This window comes from Leucoraja erinacea, chromosome 5, assembly GCF_028641065.1.
Source record: "Leucoraja erinacea ecotype New England chromosome 5, Leri_hhj_1, whole genome shotgun sequence".
Lineage (NCBI taxonomy): Eukaryota > Metazoa > Chordata > Chondrichthyes > Rajiformes > Rajidae > Leucoraja > Leucoraja erinaceus.
Window position 1 is genome coordinate 98,039,276 of NC_073381.1, and position 26,253 is coordinate 98,065,528.

Here is a 26,253-nt window from a genome sequence, read left to right on the forward strand (position 1 = left end):
CCTACTTTCAATGACTGGTGACCATGACACCCAGGTCTCGCTGCATCTCCCCCTAAAGATGGTCCCCGATGAGTTGGATAGTTATTCAGCACGTCTCTCTGAATGTGGTAGGATGATTCAATAGACAATAGACAATAAATGCAGGAGCAGGCCATTTGGCCCATCGAGCCTGCACAGCCATTCAATGTGATCATGGCTGATCATCCACAATCAGTACCCCACTCCTGCCTTCTCCCCATATCCCCTGGCTCCGCCATTTTTAAGAGCCCTATCTAACTCTCGCTTGAAAGCATCAAGAGAATCGACCCCCACTGCCTTCTGAGGCAGAGAATTCCGCAGATTCACGACCCTGTTTTATCAGTTGCCTAATAACAGCTGGGAGGAAACTCTCCCTGAATCTGGAGGTGAGCGTTTCCACACTTCACCCGATCTATCTATTCCCTTCATGATCATGTACACCTCTATAAGTTCACCCCTCACCCTCGTGTGCGACAAATGTTAAGCAATGAGAGGCTCCTGTTCACAAAGAGTAGGCCCATTGCCCTTCAAACCGAGATGTCAAGAACAATGGTTGTAGTCTGTCAGGTTGCTGAAGGCCCATGCCACTAACATCCGTGCAAATTGCCCCACTATGGTGGTCTCTGGCAGTGGAGCCACTCTAAACGGTCTTCACTGTTCATTGTCATTGTCATTTGGATCACATTTGGATCAAGGATGTGGGCACAGAGGGAGCCTGGGGCCTTCTTGATCTCATCGTTCTGGAATATTGGCCCGATTCCATCCCATTTACAGACGCTTCAAACACTTGTCTCCTTGTGCCAACCAGCGGCCTTGGGCCGCATCCAAAACCATCTATTCACCCGCCAGCCCCTTGTCCTGGGGTGAACTAATTGTCCTCATCATCAGTTTAATTTTATTCACTTCAACACGCACTTAGGCGGCACGGTGGCGCAGCGCTTGAGTTCCTGCCGCACATCGCCGGAGACCCGGAATTGATCCCGACTACGGGCGCTGTCTGTACGGGGTTTGTACGTTCTGCCCGTGACCTGTGTGGGTTTTCTCCGAGATCTTTGCTTTCCTCCCACACTCCAAAGACGTACAGGTTTGTAGGCTAATTGGCTTGGTTAAAGTTGTAAATTGTCCCCAGTGTGGGTAAGATAGCGTTTGTATGCCCCTGTCCCACTTAGGAAACCAGAACGGAAACCTCTGGAGACTTTGCGCCCCACCCAAGGTTTCCGTGCGGTTCCCGGAGGTTGCGGGTGGTTGCCTGGTGGTTGCAGGTAGTGGAAGCAGGTAGGGAGACTGACAAAAACCTCCGGGCACTTCCGGGAACCGGACGGAAACCTTGGGTGGGGAGCAAAGTCTCCAGAGGTTTCCGTTCAGGTTTCCAAAGTGGGACAGGGGCATAGTGTGCGGAGATCGCTGGTCGGTGCAGACTCGGTGGGCCGAAGGGCCTATTTCCGCAATGTATCTCTAAACTAAACTAAACTAAATATCGAAGTGTTGCTGTCAAACCTGGCTTTGATAGCGTGTATCTAATCTCCCCCACAGAGCAATGAAGTCTGCTTGGCTTAAATAGACAACTCTGAAGAGACAATAGTGAACGCCACACTTAAAACATTTTAGAAGTCTGAAGAAGGGTCCTGACCTGAAACATCACCCATTCTTTATCTCCGGAGATGCTGCCTGACCTGCTGTCTAACTTAGATGACATAGGTTGACACGGACTTGGTGGGCCGAAGGGCCTGTTTCCACACTGCATCTCTAAAACTTAAACTAAAACATTTGGACAGTGACCAAGATGACCCGTCTACACCCGATCCCTCTAAACCTGTCCTATACATGTACCTGTCCAAATTTTTTAAAAAATGTTGTCCCCGCCTCAACTACCTCCTCATGCAACCTGGTAAAATCATACATCGGACCACAACTAGGCACTACACCTGTCATCATGTTTTGGCATCAACTAGAACAAGAATGCCGGAGGAGAGAGTTGAGGCAGGTACTATAATAACCAAGTTTGTTCGAAGGTAGACAAAAATGTTGGAGAAACTCAGCGGATGAGGCAGCATCTGTGGAGCGAAGGAATAGGTGACGTTTTGGTTCGAGACCCTTCTTCAGACTGATGAGGGGGTGGGGGGGGGAAAGAAAGGAAGAGGCGGAGACAGTGGGCTGTGGGAGAGCTGGGAAGGGGAGGGGAAGGAGGGAGAAAGCAGGGTCTACCTGAAATTGGAGAATTCAATGTTCATACTGCTGGGTTGTAAACTACCCAAGCTAAATATGAGCAGCTGCTCCTCCAATTTGCAGTGGGCCTCACCCTGGCCATGGAGGAGGCCCAGATCAGAAAGGTTGGATTGGGAATGGGAGGGGGAGTTGAAGTGCTGAGCCACCGGGAGATCAGGTTGGTTAATGCAAACTGTGCGGAGGTGTTGGGCGAAGCGATCGCCAAGCCTGCGCTTGGTCTCACCAATGTAGAGCAGTTGACACCTGGAGCAGCGGATGCAATAGATGAGGTTGGAGGAGGTGCAGGTAAACCTCTGCCTCACCTGGAAAGACTGGTTGGGTCCTTGGATGGAGTCAAGGGGGGAGGTATAGCGACAAGTGTAGCATTTCCTGCGGTTGGTCGAAGGGCCTGTTTCAATGCTGCTTAACTCCATGACTCTAAGACATAGGTACAGAAGCAGTCTGATGAAGGGTCTCGACCCGAAACGTCACCCATGTCTTCTCTCCATAGATGCTGCCTCACCCGCTGAGTTACTCCAGCATTTTGTGTCTTAGCACAGACATCGTGAGACAAGAAGCCTGTCCTTGTGCTGTACTGTTCTATGTTCTAACCATCATTAACATTACCCCACTACATGTATTGATAGACTTTAGAGATACAGCACAGAAACGGACCCTTTGACCCACCGAGTCCATGCCGACCAGCGCCGAGCACCCCGTACACTAGTACTATCCTACCCGCTAGAGACAATTCACAATTTTACCAAAGCCAATAAACCTGTAAACTTGGCAACGTTTCGGGCCGAAACCTTTCTGAAGAAGGGTTTCGGCCCGAAACGTTGCCTATTTCCTTCGCTCCATAGATGCTGCTGCACCCACTTTCTCCAGTTTCTCCAGCACTTTTGTCTACTTTCGATTTTCCAGCATCTGCAGTTCCTTCTTAAACAACCTGTAAACCTGTACGTCTTAGGTGTGTGGGAGGAAACCGGAGCACCTGGGAAAACTCACGGGGGGAACGTACAAACTCCGTACAGACAGCAACCCGTAGTCAGGGTGGAACCTGGGTCTCTGGCGCTGTGAGGCAGCAACTCTACCGCTGCGCCACCGTGTCGCCACAATGTCGCCGTGCGTTTCCAAAAGGTTTTGTAAGATATTTTTTCACAAGTCAACGGAGCAGCAGGTGAGCTGACTGATTGTCAGAGAGAGTACAGAGGAGATTTACTAGAATGTTGCCTGGGTTTCAACAACTAAGTTACAGAGATAGGTTGAATAAGTTAGGTCTTTATTCTCTGGAGCGCAGAAGGTTAAGGGTGGACTTGATAGAGGTCTTTAAAATGATGAGAGTGATAGACAGAGTTGATGTGGACAAGCTTTTCCCTTTGAGAATAGGGAAGATTCAAACAAGAGGACATGACTTCAGAATTAAGGGACAGAAGTTTAGGGGTAATATGAGGGGGAACTTCTTTACTCAGAGAGTGGTAGCGGTGTGGAATGAGCTTCCAGTGGAAGTGGTGGAGGCAGATTCATTGGTATCATTTAAAAATAAATTGGATAGGCATATGGATGAGAAGGGAATGGAGGGTTATGGTATGAGTGCAGGCAGGTGGGACTAAGGGGGAAAAATAATTTGTTCGGCACGGACTTGTAGGGCCGAGATGGCCTGTTTCCGTGCTGTAATTGTTATATGGTTGTTATATGGTTATATTGTCCGTGTCTCCTCCAGGAGGGACAAAATGGAATTTGCACTCATCCCCGTGGCATGACGACTCCAGCGTTTTAGAGAACTGGACTCAGATAACAGGTCAAAGGCTTGTGAGTGGAATCAGGATAACAAGAACCTCCGCCCACCCGCGGAGAAATACACTGCCTACAGTTGAATGTCCAAGGTGAAGATCCAGGCACAGAACCAGATGAAGATGTTTGCCTTGACCTCACCTATATTCCCTGTCTTGTGCTGGTCAGACAAGGTCGATAGCCTACGTCAGATTCTCACGGTCCGTGTGTCTTAAGGGGGGAGGGCATAGGCTTTTAGGTGGGAGTCTTGGAAGTCAGGATCTTGAGGTCCTGGAGTCGGAGACTAGGAGTTTTGGAATCTTTCAGGCCTTGGGGTCAGGGTCTTGGAGACTTGGGGACATAGGTCTTGGGTTTGGGATATTGGAGTCTTGGAGTCGGAGTTTTGGATCGGGGTCTTGGCGTTGGCGTCTTTGGGTCGGCGTCGGCGTCTTGGGATCAGGATCTTGGCGTCAGGGTTTTGGGGTCGGGGTCTTAGAGTCTTGAAGGCTTGGTGTTTTGGGATCTTGGACACTCGTGGTCTTGGGGTCGGGGTCTTGGAAGCTTTGGGATCTTGAGAGATGGGGGTCTTAGGAGTCTTGGAGGCGACTTCTTCTGTTGAGGTGAACATGCACAACTCTTGAGTAGTTGTGTCTGTGGACGTGCATGTGTAAAATTAGGAAGTTGCAGATGCCGGTTTACAGAAAAGGACACAAAGCGCTGGAGTAACTCAGCGGACCAGGAAGCGTCTCTGGAGAAAGCGGGTAGGTGACGTTTCAGGTCAGGATCCTCAATCCATCCGAAGAAGGGTCGCAAACCAGAACGCCACCAACCCTCGATCTCCAGGAATGCTGCCTGACCCTCTGAGATACATACCCCAGTGCTTTCTGTCCATGCGCATGTGTGGTCTTGTGGCGTGGACTGTGCCGTCCAAGAGCCCCTGCCTCTTGACCTCTCCTCTAAAGATGAGGACCACAAACATGCCCTGGATATGCAGAGGTCCGCATCTGCACGGCAAGTCTAAATTTCCATTGCTTTTCCTAAATTCCGTACAGTACATTTTTCAAATATCTTGGCCTGCAACCTTCATCTTGTGTAAAGAAAACAATCTGCGTTCTGTTTGTATCAACACACACCGAAAAAAAAAGTTGCTTCCCATAATATATTGCAGTTTGAAGTCCTTGGCATCTGGGAACATTCTTCCAAGATATTTCACTCATCAATTCCACTGCTTACCACAGAATTTATTTGCTTACGTTTATTTTTTCCGTACTGATATTGCCGCTTTGGTCCATCCACTACTGCCCCACTAATCACGTCAATGTCAGCAACTCCTCCCTTTTGTTGCTTCCATGGTGGTGCAGTGGGTCTTGTGGCGTCAAAGACATGGGTTCGGTCCTGAAATTGGCTGCCGCCGTGTGTGTGTGTGGTGTGTGTGGTGTGTGTGTGTGTGTGTGTGTGTGTGTGTGTGTGTGTGTGTGTGTGTGTGTGTGTGTGTGTGTGTGTGTGTGTGTGTGTGTGTGTGTGTGTGTGTGTGTGTGTGGGTGTGTGTGTGTGTGTGTGTGTGTGTGTGTGTGTGTGTGTGTGTGTGTGTGTGTGTGTGTGTGCGTGCGTGTGCGTGCGTGTGTGTGTGTGTTGCACAGTCTTCTTCCTGTGACCACGTGGGTTTCCTCCGGGTGCTCCGGTTTCCTCCCCCATCCCCCAGCACTTTTGTCTATCTTCGATTTTCCAGCATCTGCAGTTCCTTCTTAAACAAACTGTAAACCTGTACGTCTTAGGTGTGTGGGAGGAAACCGGAGCACCTGGGAAAACTCACGGGGGGAACGTTCTCCCCGTGACCTGCGTGGGTTTTCTCCATGATCTCCGGTTTCCTCCCACACTCCAAAGACGCGCAGGTTTGTAGGTTAATTGGCTTGGTATAAATGTAAAATTGTCCCTAGTGTGTGTCAGGCGATGTTAATGTGTGGGGATCGCTGGTCGGTGCAGATTCGATGGGCCGAAGGGCCTGTTTCCGTGCGTATCTCTAACCAAAACTAAACTAGTTTAGAGAAACAGGCCCTTCGGCCCACTGAGTCCGTGCCAGCCATCGACCTCTTGTTCATACTAGTTCTATGCTAGCCCACTTTCCTGTCCCCAATTTACAAACTAGGGGCAATTTACGTTCGGGCTTGTAGGATAACTGGCCCTCTGTAAGTTGTCCCCTAGTGTATGGGGATGGGATAACAGAACTAGTGTGAACGGGTGATCGATGGCTGGAACGGACACTGTGGGCCGAAGGGCCTGTACCTCTAAACTAAACTAAATATGTTCCATTTTGAATGTCGCCACAAAATCTCTCCTCAAACATTTTTGTCTCATTTGCTCGCAATATGTGGATAGAGTTGCGGCAATATCTGCATTTATTGCCTGTCCAATGCTCTAAGGAGAAGCCAAGAACTGACCACATTGTTTACATATGGGGCAGGATGGGTTAAGACAGCAAATATTTTCCCTGACGGACATTTGCGGGCCAGATGCGTTCTTCGTGACAATCCATTCCTCGCATTGCCTTGCTAACAGAGACAAGGGGGTATAGTTTAGATTCATTCATCACGGTGGTGCAACGGTAGAGTTGCTGCCTTACAGCGCTTGCAGCGCCGGAGACCCGGGTTCGATCCCGACTACGGGCGCTGTCTGTATGGAGTTTGTACGTTCTCCCCGTGACCTGCGTGGGTTTTCTCCGGGTGCTCCGGTTTCCTCCCACACTCCAAAGACGCGCAGGTTTGTAGGTACATTGGCTTGGTATAAATGTAAAATTGTCCCTAGTGTGTGTCAGGCGATGTTAATGTGTGGGGATCGCTGGTCGATGCAGACTCGATGGGCCGAAGGGCCTGTTTCCGTGCGTATCTCTAACCAAAACTAAACTAGTTTAGGAGAAACAGGCCCTTCGGCCCACTGAGTCCGTGCCAGCCATCGACCTCTCGTTCATACTAGTTCTATGCTAGCCCACTTTCCTGTCCTCCATTTACAAACTAGGGGCAATTTACAGAAGCCAATTTAACTGCAAACCCGCACGTCTTTTGAAGTGTGGGAGGAAACCAGAGCTCCCGGAGAAATGCCACGTGGTCACGGTTAGAACGTGCAAACTCCACACAGACAGCAACTGAGGTCTGGATCATATCCGGGTCTATACCAGCTGTACCATTGCGCTGTTTAATAGTTGTGTTCCCCGGGGCCAGAACAGCAGAATACTTTCTGTCTCGTTATGTGCAAGTTAAATGCAAATAAATATAAAACGAGACAAATAATCGTAAAATAAATGTATCAGCTACTCAAGGTAAGCCAGACGTTGATGGTGCGTAGTTATTAAACAATCCTGTCCCAGTCCAAAGCCGTGCAGGAATGTACTGCAGATGCTGGTTTAAACCGAAGATAGACACAAAATGCTGGAGTAACTCAGTGGGACAGGCAGCATCAGCTGGAGAAATGCGGGTTAATGGAGCGAAGGAAATCCAAAATGAAGCTGGGTTTCGGCCCGAAACGTTGCCTATTTCCTTCGCTCCAGTAGATGCTGACAGGCTGAGTTTCTCCAGCTTTTTTGTGTAACCTTCGATTCTCCAGCATCTGCAGTTCCTTCTTAAACACAGGCAGCATCAGCTGTTATCTCTTCGCCTCCTATCACTTATGATCTTAAGACCTATGATCACAGTACGAGTACAATACTGTGCACAGCAGTCACACCCACCAATTAGACTCACAGAACATGGAAACCGGCCCTTTGGCCCAACTTGTCCACGCTGACCAACAATTTCTTTAGTCAGAGGGTGGTGAATCTGTGAAACTCATTGCCACAGACGGCTGAGTAGGCCAAGTGGTTGAGTATTTTCCAATATTAACCAACAGTGGTCGACATTAGCCTGGATGTTTCGCGTAGGAGTGGGCAGTGATTTGCGTCACACTTCCTGCTGAGTTTGTAGTTGAGTTTGCTGAATCATCCTATTCCATGGGAATGAGGGAATACCCTTGGGAATTGGGGTTTGACACAGTCCTCTGATCTCTGTAGGAAGGAACTGCAGATGCTGGTTTAAAATGCTGGAGTCACTCAGCGGGTCAGGCAGCATCTCTGGAGAAAAAGAATAGGTGATGTTTCGGGCCAAGACCCTTCTTCAAACTGGAATAGGTGACGTTTCGGGTCGAGACCCTTCTTCAAACTGGAATAGGTGACATAGAAACATAGAAAATAGGTGCAGGAGTAGGCCATTCGGCCCTTCGAGCCTGCACCGCCATTCAATATGATCATGGCTGATCATCCAACTCAGTATCCTGTACCTGCCTTCTCTCGATACCCCCTGATCCCTTTAGCCACAAGGGCCACATCTAACTCCCTCTTAAATATAGCCAATGAACTGGCCTCAACTATCTTCTGGGGCAGAGAATTCCAGAGATTCATTGTTTAGTTTAGTTTAGTTTAGAGATACAGAGCGGAAACAGGCCTTACGACCCACCAAGTCCGCGCCGACCAGCGATCCCCGCACATTAACACTATCCTACACCCACTAGAGACAATATTTACATTTACCAAGCAAGTTAACCTCCAAACCTGTACGTCTTTGGAGTGTGTGAGGAAACCGAAGATCTCGTAGAAAACCCACGCAGGTCACGGGGAGAACGGACAAACTCCGTACAGACAGCGCCCGTAGTCGGGATCGAACCCGGTCTCTGGTGCTGCATTCGCTGTAAGGCAGCAACTCTACCGCGTTTTGGGTCGAAACCCTTTTTAAGATGTCTCGACCCGAAACGTCACCTATTCCTTTTCTCCAGAGATGCAGTCTGACACGCTGAGTTACTCCGGCTTTTTTGTGTCTAACCTCTGGTCTCTAGTGGAACACATCACTTGGTTTCGTGGCCACTGCTCGCAGATTAGAAAAAGCTGCTTCAATCCCTCCCCCTCTCCACGTCACGGCCCATTAACGGGCCGTAGCCATGACACGCTGCCTCACACCGCCAGAGACCCAGGTTCGATCCTGACCTCGGGTTCTGTCTGTGCGGAGTTTGCATGCCTCTCCCCGTGTGGGATTCCTCCAGGTGCTCTGGTTTCCTCTCACATCCCAAAGACGGGCAGATTTATAGGTGGATTGGCTTCAGTAAAATTGTCCCTCTTGTGCAGGATACCAAAGTGGGATAACGTAAAAATTGAGTTCGGGTGGTGGATGGTCATAGTGGACCCGATGGGCCGAAGGACCTGTTTCCATGCTGTGCTCGTTACAGCAAGATTTGAATAGAAATGTTATCTATATTACTAAAAGTCTGATCTTGACCGCTTTTGGCCCACTGTGGTGCGATTTCCAAGAGAACGCAGCCACCTACGGCCATCATTTTTGGCCACCACACTCAGAGCCCCCCTCCGCCTTCCGGGACTGGAGGATTTTTCCCATCGATGAAAAATCAGAGAGATATTAATGTTTAAAAAAAATTCCCCATTCCTCTCTGCTGCCCCCGCTGGCGGCAGGGGGGAGAGACTATAAAACCTGGAGGTGTAGTCCCTCACTCAGTCTCTGCCAGATCCAGGAAGCGAGAGAGTCATGGCTCTCTGAGCTGCGAATAACCCTCGATGCAGCTGTAAGGTGGCTGCTGCCAAATTGTTTGCCTCGTCTTTTTAACAAGTTTGTGTTCACAAAATGAATTTTGGTTGTCGGGTGGCTGCTGCCCAATTGTTTGCCTTTGCTTGGCTTTTAAAATTGTTGCAACAATTGGCAGCCAGCCCAAGAATCCATTCGGCCCACAATATCTATACTAGCCCTAGAAAACCAGTACCTTCAGCCTGCAACACCCATACTAGTGCAACAGAAAGCTCCCCCCCCCCGGCGAGAAATATTGGAATTGGCGAGAGGTGGAATATTGGAATGGTGACCAGCCCTCCCGTGTGAGGTGGACCCAATATTTTGTCTGTACCATATATTTTCTATTATTGTATTTTGGGTCTTTGGGGATCCGAGATCGGGTAACTGCTAAAATGTATTCCCTTATCATGTATCTGTACACTGTAAAGAGCTCGATTGTAATCACGTACGGTCTTTCTGCTGACTGGATAGCACGCAACAAAAGCTTTTCACTGTACCTCAGTACACGTGACAATAAACAAAACAGTTAACTGACAGGCCCTTAACAGGTTAGTTCAGCATTGTAAATGGAAACAAAGCTGTTGGAAGAATGTTCTTGTTCTGCCGCGGTGAGGAAATGTCCCTTTAATTTGCAATGCTCTTTAAATAAATAAATGTCGCTGTGTGGAAACTTGGCAGGCGGCCGGAGTGGGGGGAGTTCGGGAGCCAACGTTCTGCGGTTGTCCTGCGCTGCGGAGAGATGCCCTGGAGGTGCTCAGGCCACGACACAGGAAATCATTGGAATGCCTTCCCTGGGATTGTTTGGTTATTTCTGTCGCTGGCACTGCGCCGCGGAAGGGGGGGGGGGGGGGGGGGGGGGTAGGGGGGGGGGGGGGGGGGGGGGGGGGGGGGGGGGGGGGGGGGGCAGGCGGGAGAGGGGACACATTTCTGATCAGGGATTCTGCAATCTCTTCCCAACCAAAGTGCTTGCCTTTGATTGAAGGAGGAGGGCGAGACTTTTATTTATTTATTTATTTATTTTAATTTTTTTTTTGTTAGAGGCACTTGTACAGGGATAAGACCATCGGCATAACAATTATACAATTATTGTACAGCTTCATTTTCAACCTTATAACCTAAATTAAAAAAAAAGAAAAAAGGAAAAAAAGGAAAAGAAAGAAAGAAGAAGGTAAAGAATGAGGAAAAAATAAATAAAATACAAAAAGCAAGAAAAAGACCCTTAAGCTACCTTCTTATACCTCCCCCCCCCAACCCATCCCTGGCATCGAATGTAAATTTAAATTTGTGTTTAACCATTCTGTTATTGCAGAAATTCAGTATAAGGTAACTATGTCTTAATAGGGCGAGACTTTCATTCAGCCTTTAAGTGTAGAGAAACAGGCCTGACCTGCCAAGTTACTCCAGCACTTTGCGTCTTTCAGACTTTCGAGATACGGCGCGGAAACAGGCCCTTCGGCCCACCGGGTCCGCGCCGACCAGCGGTCACCCGTTCACACTAACACTATCCTACACACACTAGGGACAATTTAGTTTTACCGAAGCCAATTAACCTGCAAACCTGCACGTCTTTGGAGTGTGGGAGGAAACCGGAGCGCCTGGAGGAAACCCACGAGGTCAAGAGCCAAGAGTGTTTATTGTCTTATGTCTTAAATAAACAATGACATTCTTACTTGCTGCAGCACAACAGAATATGTAAACATGGTATGATATGATCAACGAGAAAGATAAGAAAAGCTCATTGTGTATGTATACACATACTCACAATATGTGTATTGTAACGTACAGACTCCGTACAGACAGCACCCGTAGTCACGATGCAACCCGGGTCTCTGGCCATTTAAAGGGCCTGTCTCACTTTCAAGACCTAATTCACGACCTCTGCCGAGTTTGCCCTTGACTCGTACTCGCAGCATGGTCGTAGGAGGTCATAGGTAGGTCACAGGTAGGTCGTAGCAGGCCACGATGCTAGTCGTAGGTACTCGTGGCATCAAGTAGGTCGGGGCTTTTTTTTAGCACGATGAAAAATGTCCACGTGTAAAAAATGTTTGGAATTAGGTGGTGAAAGTGAGACAGGCCCTTAAGGCAGCAACTCTACTGTGTCTTGTTGAATTTAGTTTAGTGTCACGTAGGTACAGTGAAAACCTTTTGTTGCGCGCTAGCCCGTTAGTGGAAAGACTATACATGATTACAATCGAGCCGCCCACAGTGTACAGATGCATGATAAAAGGAATAACGTTTACGATAACGTCCAGTAAAACCCAATCAAAGATAGACCAAGGGTCTCCAATGAGGTAGATGGTAGCTCAGGACCGCTCACTAGCTGTTGGTAGAATGTTTCAGTTGCCTGATAACATCTGAGAAGAAACTGTCCCTGAATCTGGTGGTGGAAAAACAATGTGGAATAAAGGTTACTGTTCTAAATATTAATAGAAAGACAGGATGGTTTACCAGCATAATGGTATGTTGGACTTCATAACGAGAGGATTTGAGTATAGGAGTAAAGAGGTCCTTCTGCAGTTGTACAGGGCCCTGGTGACACCACATCTGAAGTATTGTGTGCAGTTTTGGTCTCCAAATTTGAGGAAGGACATCCTTGCTATTGAGTCAAGTCAAGTCAAGAGAGTGTATTGTCATGTGTCCCAGACAGGACAATGACATTCTTGCTTGCTGCAGCACAACAGAGTATTGTAAGCATAAATACAGAACAGTTCAGTTCAATATGCACATAAATAAGCAGATAAAGTGCAATAGGCTGTTAAAGTTCAGAATCTGTTTAATGGTGAGTTTAATAGTCTGATGGCTGTGGGGAAGAAGCTGTTCCTGAACCTGGATGTTGCAGATTACAGGCTTCTGTACCTTCTACCTGAAGGTAGCAGGGAGATGAGTGTGTGGCCAGGATGGTGTGGGTCCTTGATGATGTTGGCTGCCTTTTTGAGGCAGCGACTGCGATAGATCCCTTCGATGGTGGGGAGGTCAGAGCCAATGACGGACTGGGCAGTGGTTACAACTTTCTGCATTCTTTTTCCGCTCCTGGAAGCAGTGCAGCGTAGGTTCACGTGGTTAATCCATGGGATGGCGAGAATGTCATATGTGGAAAGATTGGAAAGACTAGGCTTGTATTCACTGGAATTTAGAAGGATGAGAGGGTATCTTATTGAAACGTATAAAATGATACCAGGACAGGACAAGCTAGATGCAGGAAAAATGTTCCCTTGTCTCTTCTTGCGTATGGCGTGCACAGCCTAAAGTTGTTGGACAACTTGTTCTATTTGACCTTATTTAATTGTGCACGCCAGGTTGATTGCATTCGTCGAAACAGGGCGGACCACGTGAAGGTTGCAATCTCCCTCCCCTAAAATGTTCCCAATGTTGGGGGAGTCCAGAACTAGGAATCACAGTCTAAGAATAAAGGGGAGGCCATTTAAAGCTGAGATGAGAAAAAAACTTTTTCACCCAGAGAGTTATGAATTTGTGGAATTCTCTTCCACAGAGGGCAGTGGAGGCCAATTCACTGGATGTATTTAAAAGAGAGTTAGATAGAGCTCTAGGGGCTAGTGGAATCAAAGGATATGGGGAGGAGGCAGGCAAGGTTTACTGATTGTGGATGATCAGCCACGATCACATTGAATGGCGGTGCTGGCTGGAAGGGCCAAATGGCCTCCTCCTGCACCTAGTTTCTATGTTTCTATGTTAAAACCAAGAGGGCGGGAGACCAATGCACCCAAACTTGATCATCCAAAGTCAAAGCAAGATTGCAATGCTGCAGAAAAACCCAGAACGAAGTGTTGGAGTAACTCAGCGGATCAGGCAGCATCTCTGGAGAACGCGGATAGGCGACGTTTTGGGTCGGGACCCTTTTTCACACTTTAGATTAGAGACGCAGCATAGAAGCAGGCCCTTCGGCCCACCAAGTCCATATCGATCGCCCGTTCGATCATGCTAGTTCTATGTTATTCCACTGTCTCGTCCACTCCCTACACACTACAAAACCGCACGTCATTGGGAAACCGGAGCACCTGGAGGAAACCCACCAGGTCACAGGGAGAACATGCAAACTCCATGCCCAGACAGCACCCGAGGTTGGGATTGAACCTGGAGCCGTGGGGCAGCCGCTCTACTGCTGTACCTCTGTGCTGCCCATATTGCTCGTCTTTCTGAAGTAGCTGGATGTTCAAGTGTGTAAGGCAAAGCAAACATGAATTCCAGACTGATTCCTGGGATGGCAGGACTTTCATATATGAAGAAAGACTGGATAGACTCGGCTTGTACTCGCTAGAATTTAGAAGTTTGAGGGGGGATCTTATAGAAATGTACAAAATTCTTAAGGGGTTGGACAGGCTAAATGCAGGAAGATTGTTCCCGATGTTGGGGAAGTCCAGAACAAGGGGTCACAGTTTAAGGATAAGGGGATAATATATTTGAGGACCGAGATGAGGAAAACATTTTTCACACAGAGAGTGGTGAATCTGTGGAATTCTCTGCCACAGAATGTAGTTGAGGCCAGTTCATTGGCTATATTTAAGAGGGAGTTAGATGTGGCCCTTCTGGCTAAAGGGATCAGGGGGTATGGAGAGAAGGCAGGTACAGGATACTGAGTTGGATGATCAGCCATGATCGTATTGAATGGCGGTGCAGGCTCGAAGGGCCGAATGGCCTACTCCTGCACCTATTTTCTATGTTTCTATGTTCTATGTTTCATGTTTCTATGAAGCACAGCGCAGGACTAAGGGATGACAGCCGACATTAAACTGAGGAGATCTCTCCATTTTTTTTAATGTTTAAGGTTTATTTAAGATTAGGGAGGAGGGAAGATTTAACAGGAACGTGAGGGGCAAATTTCTCGCACGGAGGGCGTATTGAAATGAGGAGGTGATAGGGACAGGTACAATTAAACAGGATAGGAGTTTATACCTTGGAGCGCAGGAGGCTCAGGTGTATAAAATCATTAGGCGAATAGATAGGGTGAATGCACAGAGTCCTACTCAGGGTAGTGGAATCAAAATAGATATAAAATGCTGGAGTAACTCAGCGGGACAGGCAGCATCTCTGTAGTGAAGGAATGGGTAACGTTGCACATCGAGATCCTTCTTCAGACTAAGAGTCAGGGGAGAGGGAGACACAGAGATATGGAAGGGCGAGGTGTGAAAACGAAACATCAAAGGGGATGTACAGGTTTGTTGGTTAATTGGCCTCTGTAAAATTGTCCTTAGATTGTAGGATAGAACTAGTGTAGCGGGGATCGCTGGTCGGTGGGGACCCGGTGGGACAAAGGGCCTGTTTCCACGCTGTTTCATTAAACTAAACTAAACTAAACTACAGACCTGTACGTCTTTGGAGCGTGGGATGAAACCGGAGCACCCGGAGAAAACCCACGCGGGTCAGGGGGAGAACGTGCAAACTCCGTGCGGACAGCACCCGCAGTCAGGATGGAACCCGGGTCTCTGGCGCTGTGAGGCAGCAACTCACCGGTGTCCTTCACTTGTCCAGTGTGTCAGATGGCCAGGAAGTAATTAAGGGCGCATGTGTCACCACTGGGACCTCTGACGTGCAATCATTAGTTTGGTCGGAGTTTGAAGGGAAATGCTGGCACTCCCTGTGTCTGGCAGACCCTGTATTTACTTTAGTTCTGTTTAATTTAGAGATACAGCGCGGAAACAATCGCCTTCGTCCCACCTAGTCCGCGCCGACCAGCGACACTAGCAATATCCTGCACACACTGGGGACAACTGATCATTTATTTACTGAAGCCGATTAACCTACGAACCTGCACGTCTTTGGAGTGTGGGAGGAAACTGGAGCAACCGGAGAAAACTCGGTCACAGGGAGAACGTACATCAAGCCCGGGTGCTGGAGTACAGACAGCGCATCTCTGGAGAGAAGTTGACGTTTCTGGTCGAATAGACTCAATGGGCCGAATAGCCTAATTCTGCTTCTATGACTTATGACCATGAACTTATTGCACCTCCCTAACCTAACAACATGTGCAGGGCACTATTTCAGAGGGAAATTCATGGATATGGTAACATGATAGTTAACTTATCAGGTTTCAATCAAAAGTCACTACTATTGATCCAGAGATGTGTCAAAATCTCAGCTGAAGAATTTAACCTCAACTTGTTAAAATGTTTTTTTTAAAGAGTCATTTGGGAGGGATACTGGCCCTTCGGCCCAACTTGCCCATGCCAACCAAAGTGCACCATCTACACTAGTCCTACCTGCCAGAGTTTGGTTCATATCCCTTAAAGCATTTTCTATCCATGTACTTGTTCAAATGCCCTTTGTTATAGTATCTGTCTCAACTACCTCCTCTGCCACGCCTTTCCATACACCCACCACCCTCTGGGTGAAAAACCTTTGTCCCCCGGTAACAAACAAAGTTCTGGAGTTACTTAGCGGGTCAGGCAGAACCTTGTCTATTCGCCTCATGATAGACAATAGACAATAGGTGCAGGAGTAGGCCTTTCGGTTCTTCGAGCCAGCACCACCATTCAATGTGATCATGGCTGATTATCCACAATCAGTACCCCGTTCCTGCCTTCTCCCCATATCCCTTGACTCCGCTATCTTCAAGAGCTCTATCTCTCTCTTGAATTGGTCTCCACAGAGAATTGGTCTCCACAGAGAATTGGTCTCCACTGCCTTCTGAGGCAGAGAATTCCACAGATTCACAACTCTCTGGGCGAAAAAGTTTTTCCTCATCTCCGTTACAAATGGCCTATCCCTTATTCTTAAACTGTGGCCCCTGGTTCTGGAGTAGCCCAACATCGAGAACATGTTTCCTGCCTCTAGCGTGTCCAAACCCTTGATAATCTTACAGGATATGTTTCAATAAGATCCCCTCCCATTCTTCTAAATTCCAGTGTATACAAGCCCAGTCGCTCCATTCTTTCAACATATGACAGTCCTACCATCTAGGGAATTAACCTTGTGAACCAATGCTGCACTCGCTCAAAAGTTATTTTATACACTAAAACATTTTCCAAGGTGGAAGTGTCAAAGTACATAGTTTTAAAGTCGGAGTGGGAAAGTTGAAATGTGCGGGGCAAGATTTTTACACAGAGGATGGCAGGCTCCTTGGCTGGTGGTGGAGGCAGATCCGATACTGGCGTTTAAGAGAGAAATGTGGTTTAGTTTAGAGATACAGCACAGAAACAGGCCCTTCGGCCCACCGGGTCAGCACCAGCCAGCGATCCCCGCATACTAACATGGCCCTACGTACACCAGGGACAATTTCAATTCGTACCAAGCCGACTAACCTGCAAGCCTGTGCGTCTTTAGAGTGCGGGAGGAAACCGAAGACCTCGGAGAATTACACACGGTCGCGAGGAGAACGTACAAACCCCATAAAACCAGCACCCCTAGTCGGGATCGAATCCCCGTCTCTGACGCTGGAAGGGCCTGTCCCACTTGGGCGTCATCATTTACGCGCCATCATTTACGCACACGTGATGCGCGCATGGTGCATGGTGACGTAGGCAGTGAAGCGCGATCGCGCGCGGCGCCCCAGGTGTTTGTGATGTACAAAATCCTCGCCCCACCTGCGTGACACGCAAATGACTCCCAAGTGGGACAGGCCCTTAAGGCAGCAACTCTACCGCTGCGCCACCGTGCCGCCCTGTTGTGTGATGAAAATGGTGCTAAATGATGTTGGCTGCTTTCCTGGGGAAGCGTGAAGTGCAGATGAAGTCCAGCATCTGCACTCTCTTGTGTCCTTCTGATGTGACTTCAGTAGATAAGGTGACCAGGCCCAGATTGGGCTGCTGGCAAAAGAACTGCAGATGCTGAAATCTTGAGTAAAGCGTAGAGTGCTGGAGTAACTCAGCGTGTCAGGCAGAGAAAGATGAAGTGTAGCATCTGCAAGTCTATTGTGTCCGTTTGACCCTAAAGCAGATTTAGATTTAGCATATATAGTGTGGGAACAGGCCATTCGGCCCACAGTGCTCGCGCTGGCCGGCAATCCCCGCACACTCGCACTATCCTACACACCCGTGTACCATTCCACATCGCCAGTGTGAAGTGACATGCCACAAACAATTTGTGGAAACAGCGAACGTGCTGTGGTTTTGGCAAGATTACTCATGAACTCATGCACTCACAGGGAGAACGTGCAAACTCCGTACAGACAGCACCCTTAGTCAGGATCGAACCCGGGTCTCTGGCGCTGTGAGGCAGCGACTCTACCCGTTGCGCCACCGTGCCGCCCCTTTTAATAAGATGTTTCAGTAAGAGTGAGAGCCAAACACGTGTGTGACCTGCACGCTCTCCCTGTGACCACGTCCGGGTGCTCCGGTTTCCACCCATGTCCCAGAGACGTGCGGGGTTTGTCGGTTAATCGGCCCCCTGTAAATTGCACCCCTAGTGTGTTAGGGAGAGGATGAGAAAGTGGGAAAGCACAGAACTAGTGTGAACGGGTGATGGATGGTCGGCATGGACCCGGTGAGCCGAAGGGCCTGTTTGCATGCTGCATCTTTCAATGAGAGGTGTGTAGGGAGTGGATGAGAAAGTGGGATAGCATTGAACTGGACTCATTGTCACGACGCAACATGAATATAAGCATAAACGTACAATATAGAACAGTACAGCACAGGGACAGGCCCTTCGGCCCACAATCTCCATGCTGTCCACGATGCCAAATTAAACGTATCTCCTCTGCTGCACGTGATCCATATCCCTCCAGTCCCTGCATATCCATGTGTCTACGTAGAAGCCTCTTAAACACCACTATCGTATCTGCCCCCACTGCCACCGCTTTTTGCAAGGTGGCGTAGCTGGCAGAGCTGCTGTTTCACAGTGCCAGGGTCATAGGTTCGATCCTGACCTCGGGTGCTGTCTGGGTACGGAGTTTGCAAATTCTCCCTGTGAATTCTCCCCGGTCACGGTGGCGCAGCGGTAGAGTTGCTGCCTTACAGCGAACGCAGCGCCGGAGACCCAGGTTCGATCCTGACTACGGGTGCTGTCTGTACGGAGTTTGCACGTTCTCCCCGTGACCTGCGTGGGTTTTCCCCAAGATCTTCGGTTTCCTCCCACACTCCAAAGGCGTGCAGGTTTGTAGGTTAATTGGCTTGGTATACATGTTAATTGTCCCCAGTATGTGTAGGATAGCGTCAGTGTGTTGTCGGCACGGATTCAGTGGGCCGAAGGGCCTGTTTCTGCGCTGTATCTCTAAACTATGAACTCAACTCAGCAAGTCAGGCAGCATCTCTGGAGATTGGGAATGGGTGACATTTCTGCTGGGGACTTTTCTTCAGATAGGCAGTGTTGTGATCCTGGGAATAACGGTCTGAAGAAGGGTTTCGGCCCGAAACGTTGCCTATTTCCTTCACTCCATAGATGCTGCCGCACCCGCTGAGTTTCTCCAGCATTTTTGTCTTCCCCAGAAAAAAATGAATGTAACAAGATTGTTGAGACTTTATTTGTAACAGTTCCATATCATAATAGAGTTCTGAGAACTTTATCCAGTCCATGTAAAGTCCATAGCTGTTACTAGGTGTGAATGGGCGATCTTTGATCGGCGTGGCTATCAGATATAGTTTCTACCTTGCACTCTGGATAGTTTCTTCCCAGTTGTTATCAGGCAAGTGAATCATCATATCAACAACTAGAGGGTGGTCCTGAGCTACTATCTCTCTCATTGGAGACCCTCGGATTGTCTTAAATCGGAGTTTACTGGCTTAATCTTGCACTAAACATTATTCACGATATCCCCTTTATCCTGTATCTGTATACTGTGGATGGCTCGATTGTAAAAGGGTCACAGAATGATACAGCGTGGAAACAGGCCCTTCGGCCCGACTTGCCCACACCGGCCAACATGCCCCATCTACACTGCCCGCATTTGGCCCATATCCTTCTAAACCTGTCCTATCCATGTACCTATCTAATTAATTCTCAATCATGTATAGTCCTTTCTGCTGACTGGTTTAGTTTAGTTTAGAAATACAGCGCGGAAACAGGCCCTTCGGCCCAGCGAGTCCGTGCCGACCAGTGATCCCCGCACGTTAACACTATCCTACACACACTAGGGACAATTTACATTGATATCAAGCCAATTAACCTGCAAACCTGTACGTCTTTGGAGTGTGGGAGGAAACCGGAGAGGGTCTTGGAGAAAATCCAGCCAGGTCACGGGGTGAGCGTACAAACTCCGTACAGACAGCAGCCGCAGTCGGGATCGAACACTGGCACGCAACAAAAGCTTTTCACTGTACCTCGGTGCACGTGACAATAAACTAAACTCAAACTCATTGATCGGCAAGCAAGCGGAATGGGATTTTGAAAGTGGAAGTTTGCGTGTCTGTGGCCAATCTAGTGGGAGGATGATATGAATAGCCCTCTTTGTAGAAAGGCTCGACTGAAAAGATAATTCAATGTTGCCACTTGGAATGAAGTCTTTTGGATTTCTTTGAGGCTACAGTTGCGGAAGTTGTTCGGCTTCATTCCTGACGCTCACAGCCAAGAACGGAACTCACTCTCAAAACATGGAGGGGACGGGGGACACTATTTTTTGGCGGCCGCGCGCATGCACATGCGCACACACACGCGCGAGGCTTCGGAGGCTCAATCCAGCGATTTTAAAATCGGGATCACAAAAACTTGGGGGGGGGGGATGTCCCCCACCTCTCAAAACATGGGGGGGGACGTGTCTCCTCTGCCCCCGCCCCGGGTTTTCCGCCCCTGCTCACAGCAAACATCGGAATTACTTGCCTGTCAGCTTTACGGGACTGAAACGTTGTGATAAACACAAGGTGCCGGAGTAACCCAGAGTATGCGGCACAGTGGAGCAGCGGCAGAGGCATTCTTGCCATAGAGGGAGTACAGAGAAGGTTCACCAGAGTGATTCCTGGGATGTCAGGACTTTCATATGAAGAAAGACTGGATAGACTCGGCTTGTACTCGCTACAATTTAGAAGATTGAGGGGGGATCTTATAGAAACTTACAAAATTCTTAAGGGGTTGGACAGGCTAGATGCAGGAAGATTGTTCCCGATGTTGGGGAAGTCCAGAACAAGGGGTCACAGTTTAAGGATAAAGAGGAAATCTTTTAGGACAGAGATGAGAAAAACATTTTTCACACAGAGAGTGGTGAATCTCTGGAATTCTCTGCCACAGAAGGTAGTTGAGGCCAGTTCATTGGCTATATTTAAGAGGGAGTTAGATGTGGCCCTTGTGGCTAAAGGGATCAGGGGGTATGGAGAGAAGGCAGGTACATGTTTGGTCCATGAACCTTTCCTATCCACGTACCTTTAGTTTAGTTGAGAAATACAGAGCCCTTCGGCCCACCGAGTCCGCGCCGACCAGCGATCCCCGCACAGTAACCTGACCCTACACACACTGGGGACAATTTACATTTACACCAAGCCAATTAGCCTACAAACCTGTGGAGTGTGGGATGAAAACTCTCGAAAGATCTCGGAGAAAACCCACTCATGTTTAAGGGAGAACGTCCAAACTCCATACAGAGAAGCACCCGTTGTCAGGATCGAACCGGGATCTCTGGTGCTGTGAGGCAGTAGCTACACCGTTACACCATGTGCCACACAAATATCCTGAAATATTATTATTGCACCTGCCTCAACTACCTCCTCAGGCAGCTTGTTCCGTATACCTAACACCCTCTGAGTGAAAATGTTGCCCCTTGGGTTCCTACTAACATCCCGATAAACTGGCTACAGATTTTAAATACAGTGGCTTCTCTCTGGTCATTTGATTCAGGAAGTGGTTTTTTTTCATCGTCTTTCCATCTAAACGGTCCTGATTTGACATTTGGATTATTGAAAAAAAATGTTTCGACATTTGATACTCCTGTTCTTTCTGAGCCATTCCGTTCTAAGCTCACTTATTGAGGAGAAACATCAGATCAGAAATTTGCCCACAGACACATACCGACATCTATATGCTGTAAACGGCTCGATTGTAATCATGTATAGTCTTCCCTCCGACTGGTTAGCACGCAACAAAAGCTTTTCACTGTACCTCAGTACACGAGACAATAAACTAAACTGAAGCTCTGTACATCATATGCATCTCTCTCTCTCTCTCTCTCTCTCTCTCTCTCTCTGTCCCCCTCTCTCTCTCTCCACCTCTCTCACCCCCCTCTCTCTCTCCACCTCTCTCTCCCCCCTCTCTCTCTTTCCCCATCTCTCTCCTCCGCATCTCTCCCCATTTCTCCCCTCTCTCCCTTCCCCTCCTCTCTCCCTCTCCCCTCCTCTCTCCCCCCCTCTCTCCCTCTCTCTCCCCCCCTTTCCTCCCCTCGCTTCCCTCTCTCTCTCCCTATCTCTCCCTTCCCCTCTCCCTCTCCCCCTCCTCCTCACCTCCCCCCTCCCCCCCCCCTCTCTCTGCCCTTTTTTCTCTCCCTGGCCCTCCTCTCTCTCCCCTCCCGTTCTCCCTCCCTCTCTTTATCTCTCTTTCCCCCTCTCTTTCTCTCTCTCTCTCTTTCATTCTCTCTCTTTGCTCTCCCCCTCCTCTCTCCCCCCTCTCTCTCCCCTTCCCCCTCTCCTTGCTCCCCTTCTGTCCCTCCCCTCATCTCTCTCTCCCTCTACCCCAATCTCTCCCTCACTCTCCCACCCCCTCTCTCTCTCTATTTGTTCTATCTATCTCTCTCTTCCCTCTGTTTCCCCTCTTTCTTTTTTCCTCTCTCTCTCTCTCTCTCTCTTCTCTCTCTCTCTCTCTCTCTCTCTCTCCCTCTCTCTCCCCTCTCTCTCTCTCTCTCTCTCTCTCTCTCTCTCTCTCTCTCTCTCTCTCTCTCTCTCTCTCTCTCTCTCTCTCTCTCTCTCTCTCTCTCTCTCTCTCTCTCTCTCTCTCTCTCTCTCTCTCTCTCTCTCTCTCTCTCTCTCTCTCTCTCTCTCTTGCTCTCTCCCATTCTCTCCCCCCCCCCCCCCCTCTCTCCCTCCCCCTTTCCAACTCTCCCCCTCTATCCCTCTCTCTTTAACTTACCTTTTCTCCCTTCAACTCCACGTACCACTTCCCTCACTCTCTCCCTCTCTCCCCCTCCTCTCTCCCACCCTCTCCCCCCTCTCCCCTCTCTCCCTCCCTCCCTTCTCCCTCCTCTCCCCCTCCCTCTCTCCCCCCCTCTCTCCCTCCCTCTCTCTCTCGCTCTCTCTCTCCGCCGAGCAGCTCCAGCCCCTGAGACGGGCGCAAGTCCCGCAAGCTGGAGCAAGTGTACGTCAGTAACTGTGTGAGTTCTCCCCTGTGTGTGTTGACTGGAGCTGTGTGCTGGCTGGCACCTGTCCCCTGCTGCTGAACTGACCTGCGTGCCTCTGTGTTGCCTTTACACCCTCTTGCTTCAACAGAGGGCCAGCACAAAGCTGGCTACAGGCACCCTCTCTCTCCCTGCCTTCACACCCCTTGCGTTTCCCTACCCCCCCCCCCCCCCCCCCCCCAATCCCACACCCACCTGCGACACAGTGGAGAGGAAGCAATTCCTTGTGGACTTTGGATTCAAAGCAATCGTTCACAAGTGGACTGCAGGGGGTGAGTACCGCAGGGCAGCATGTCTGTGCTCTGATACACAGCGGGGAAAACTTGGTTGAGTAGTTTTATAGACGTGAACCTTTCACACTATCCGCTTTGATCAGTACGTGTGTCAGGGGTTATGGGGAGAAGACAGGAGAATGGGGTTGGGAGGGAGAGATAGAACAGCCATGATTAAACGCATTGATAGACTTGACGGGCTGAATGGCCTATTTCTGCTCCAAGAATGTATGGACACTTAACTGCCCAAATGTCCATGGCAATCTTTGTCACGGTTTGGTTTTGTTTATTGTCACTGGCAGAGCTTTCCTGTTGCGTGCTAACCAGTCGGCGGAAAGACTATATATAATTACAGTTGAGCAATCCACAGTGTACAGATACATGATAAAGAGGATAACCTCAGTTAAAGTCCACTAAACTGTAAACCCGGGAGAAATATAGTCCAAGGGTCTCCAATGAGGTTCTGTAGATGGTAGCTCAAGAGGGCATTCCCTTATTCCCTTATCATGTATCTGTACACTGTAAATGGATCGATTGTGATCATGTATTGTCTTTCCGCTGACTGGATAGCACGCAACAAAAGCTTTTCACTGTACCTCGATACACATTGTCACGGTTACCAAACTGAACTAAACTAAAGGACCTGTCCCACTAGGCCTCATTTGCGCCTCATTTACGCGTCATATGTAAAATAGGTCGACGCGCCGTTACGTGCGATGTTGCGCGCAAATCATGCGTCATCGAGCCGTCTGGTGACGTCAATAGAGTACCCTGCGGCGCGCATGGTTACTCACGGTGACATAGCCATGCGTCGCCACACGATACACGTGAGACGTCGGGACGCCAGCGTGCGATGCCAATGCGTCAGCATGTGTACCCAATGCGTTAGCGTACGTACGTGATATGTCACGCAGGTGGCGTGCGAGGATATCGCGCAGCACGAAATCCTGGAGCGCCGCGCAATACCGCGCGCAACTCCACACTCGTCCACGCCTCTCCTTGCGCCCGTCCTGCGCTACCCACACGCTACCCGTGCATCACAACGCGACAACCCCATTTTTGGAGGTTGCGTAAATGGCGCGCAAATGACGGCCTAGTGGGTCAGGCCTTAAGAAACAGTTTCTGAATCTGGAGGTGTGCGTTTTCACGCTTCTGTACCTCTTGCCCGATGGGAGAGGGGAGAAGAGGGAGTGGCCGGGGTGCGACTGGTCCTAGATGATGCTGCTGGCCTTGCCGAGGCAGCGTGAGGTGTAGATGGAGTCAATGGACGGGAGGTTGGTTTGTGCGATGGTCTGGGCGCGTCCACAACTCTCTGCGATTTCCCGCGGTCTTGGATAGAGCTGTAACAAGGTGGGAGAAACTGTCTGAATCGGGTCGTCCCACATGTGACCACTGATGCCAATTTGAAGTATCCATGTCAAGGGTCAAGGGTTTTATTATCCTATGTCCCAGATAGAACAATGACATTCTGACCTAAGGTCATCACTGCGTGGAAACTGGCCCTTTGGCCCATCAAGTTCATGCTGACCATCAGTGACCCGTTTACACCAGTTCTATATTATCCCACTTTCCCATCCACTCCCTACACACTAGGAGTCTTCCATGCTTTGATAATTCTCACAGACAATGGAGGAAACTGATTTTTAAGTTACAGGGCGGCACCGTGTGAATCAGCTGGTCGAGCCGCTGCCTCACAGCGCCAGAGATCCCGGTTCAATCCCCACCTCGGGTGCTGTCTGTCTGTGTGGAGTTTGCACGTTCTCCCCGTGACTGCGTGGGTTTTAACCGGGTGCTTCTGTCTTCTCCCACGTCCCAAAGACGTGCAGGTTTGTCGGTTAATTGGCCCTGGCGTGTAGGGAGTGGACGTGAAAGTGGGATAACATAGACCTAGTGCGAGCGGGAGATCGATGGTCGGCGTGGAATCGGTGGGTCGAAGGGGCCTGTTTCCATGCTGTTTGACCTTATGACCTGGGCACTGCCAATTGACATCAGTGGTCACATGTGAGTGCACCACATGGGCTGCACAGCGGTAGAGTTGCTGCCTCACAGCGCCAGAGACCCGGGTTCCATCCTGACTACGGGTGCTGTCCCGTACGGAGTTTGTGCGTTCTTCCTCTGACCACGTGTGTTTTTTTCCGGGTGCTCCGGTTTCCTCCCACACTCCAAAGAGATACAGGTTTGTAGGTCAATTGGCTTTGTTAAGTTGTAAAATTGTACCTATGGTGTGTGGGCTAGTATACACGGTGATCACTAGTCGATGTGGACGCTGTGGGTCGAAGGGCCTGTTTCCACGCTGTATCTTTAATGACAAATGACAAAGATCTCCATGGACATTTGAACGGGTACATGGATTGGAAAGATTTGGGGGGATATAGGCCAAAATGCGGACAAATGGGACTGGCTTAGAGGGGCATATTGGTCGGCAAGGACGTGTTGGGCTGCAGGGCCTGTTTCTGTACTCCTGGACTCAATATTGAATGGTCCAACCATAAGCTAGGTTCGAAAATCTCGATCTTCCAACCAACCTCATTGTGCACTTTTTTTTTTTTAATTTGCATTTTCCCTGTAGCTGTGACATTATAGTGGTAATGCTGTACCACTATAATTTGAACTCTGATTTTTTTTTCTCTTTGCACCACTGTTGTGTGGCTTGATAGTATAATTGTACTTACTGTAAATAAAGTAGGCACATGGATGAGTAGGAAGGAACTGCAGATGCTGGTTTACACTGAAGATAGACACAAAATGCAGGAGTAACTCAGTCTGAAGGAGGGTCTCGAACCAAAACGTCACCCATTCCTTCTCTCCAGAGATGCTGCCTGTCCCGCTGAGTTACTCCAGCATTTTGTGTCTATCATAGGCACATGGATATGCAGGGGATGAAGGAATATGGATCATTCTGCAGGTAAGGATTAGTTTAACTTGGTCACCATGTTCGGCACAGAGTTGTGGGCTGGGTAATCGTGTATTGCCTTTCTGCTGACTGGATAGCACGCAACAAAAAAGCATCTTACTGTAACTTGGTACACGTGACAATCAACAAAGCTGAATCTGAGCAGTCTAATTATGGAGGAACAAGTCACTCCAAAGGTGAAATCTGAAGAAGGGTCTCGACCCGAAATGCCACCCGTCCATGTTCTCCAGAGATGCTGCCTGACCCGCTGAGTTACTCCAGCACTTTGTGCCTTTT

At 49.1% G+C, this 26,253-nt stretch overlaps 1 protein-coding gene across 1 annotated transcript in view; it reads left to right on the forward strand.

Annotated features, from left to right (window-relative positions):
* Positions 1-26,253, forward strand: part of daam2 (dishevelled associated activator of morphogenesis 2) — a 274,117-nt gene that overhangs the window by 42,981 nt on the left and 204,883 nt on the right.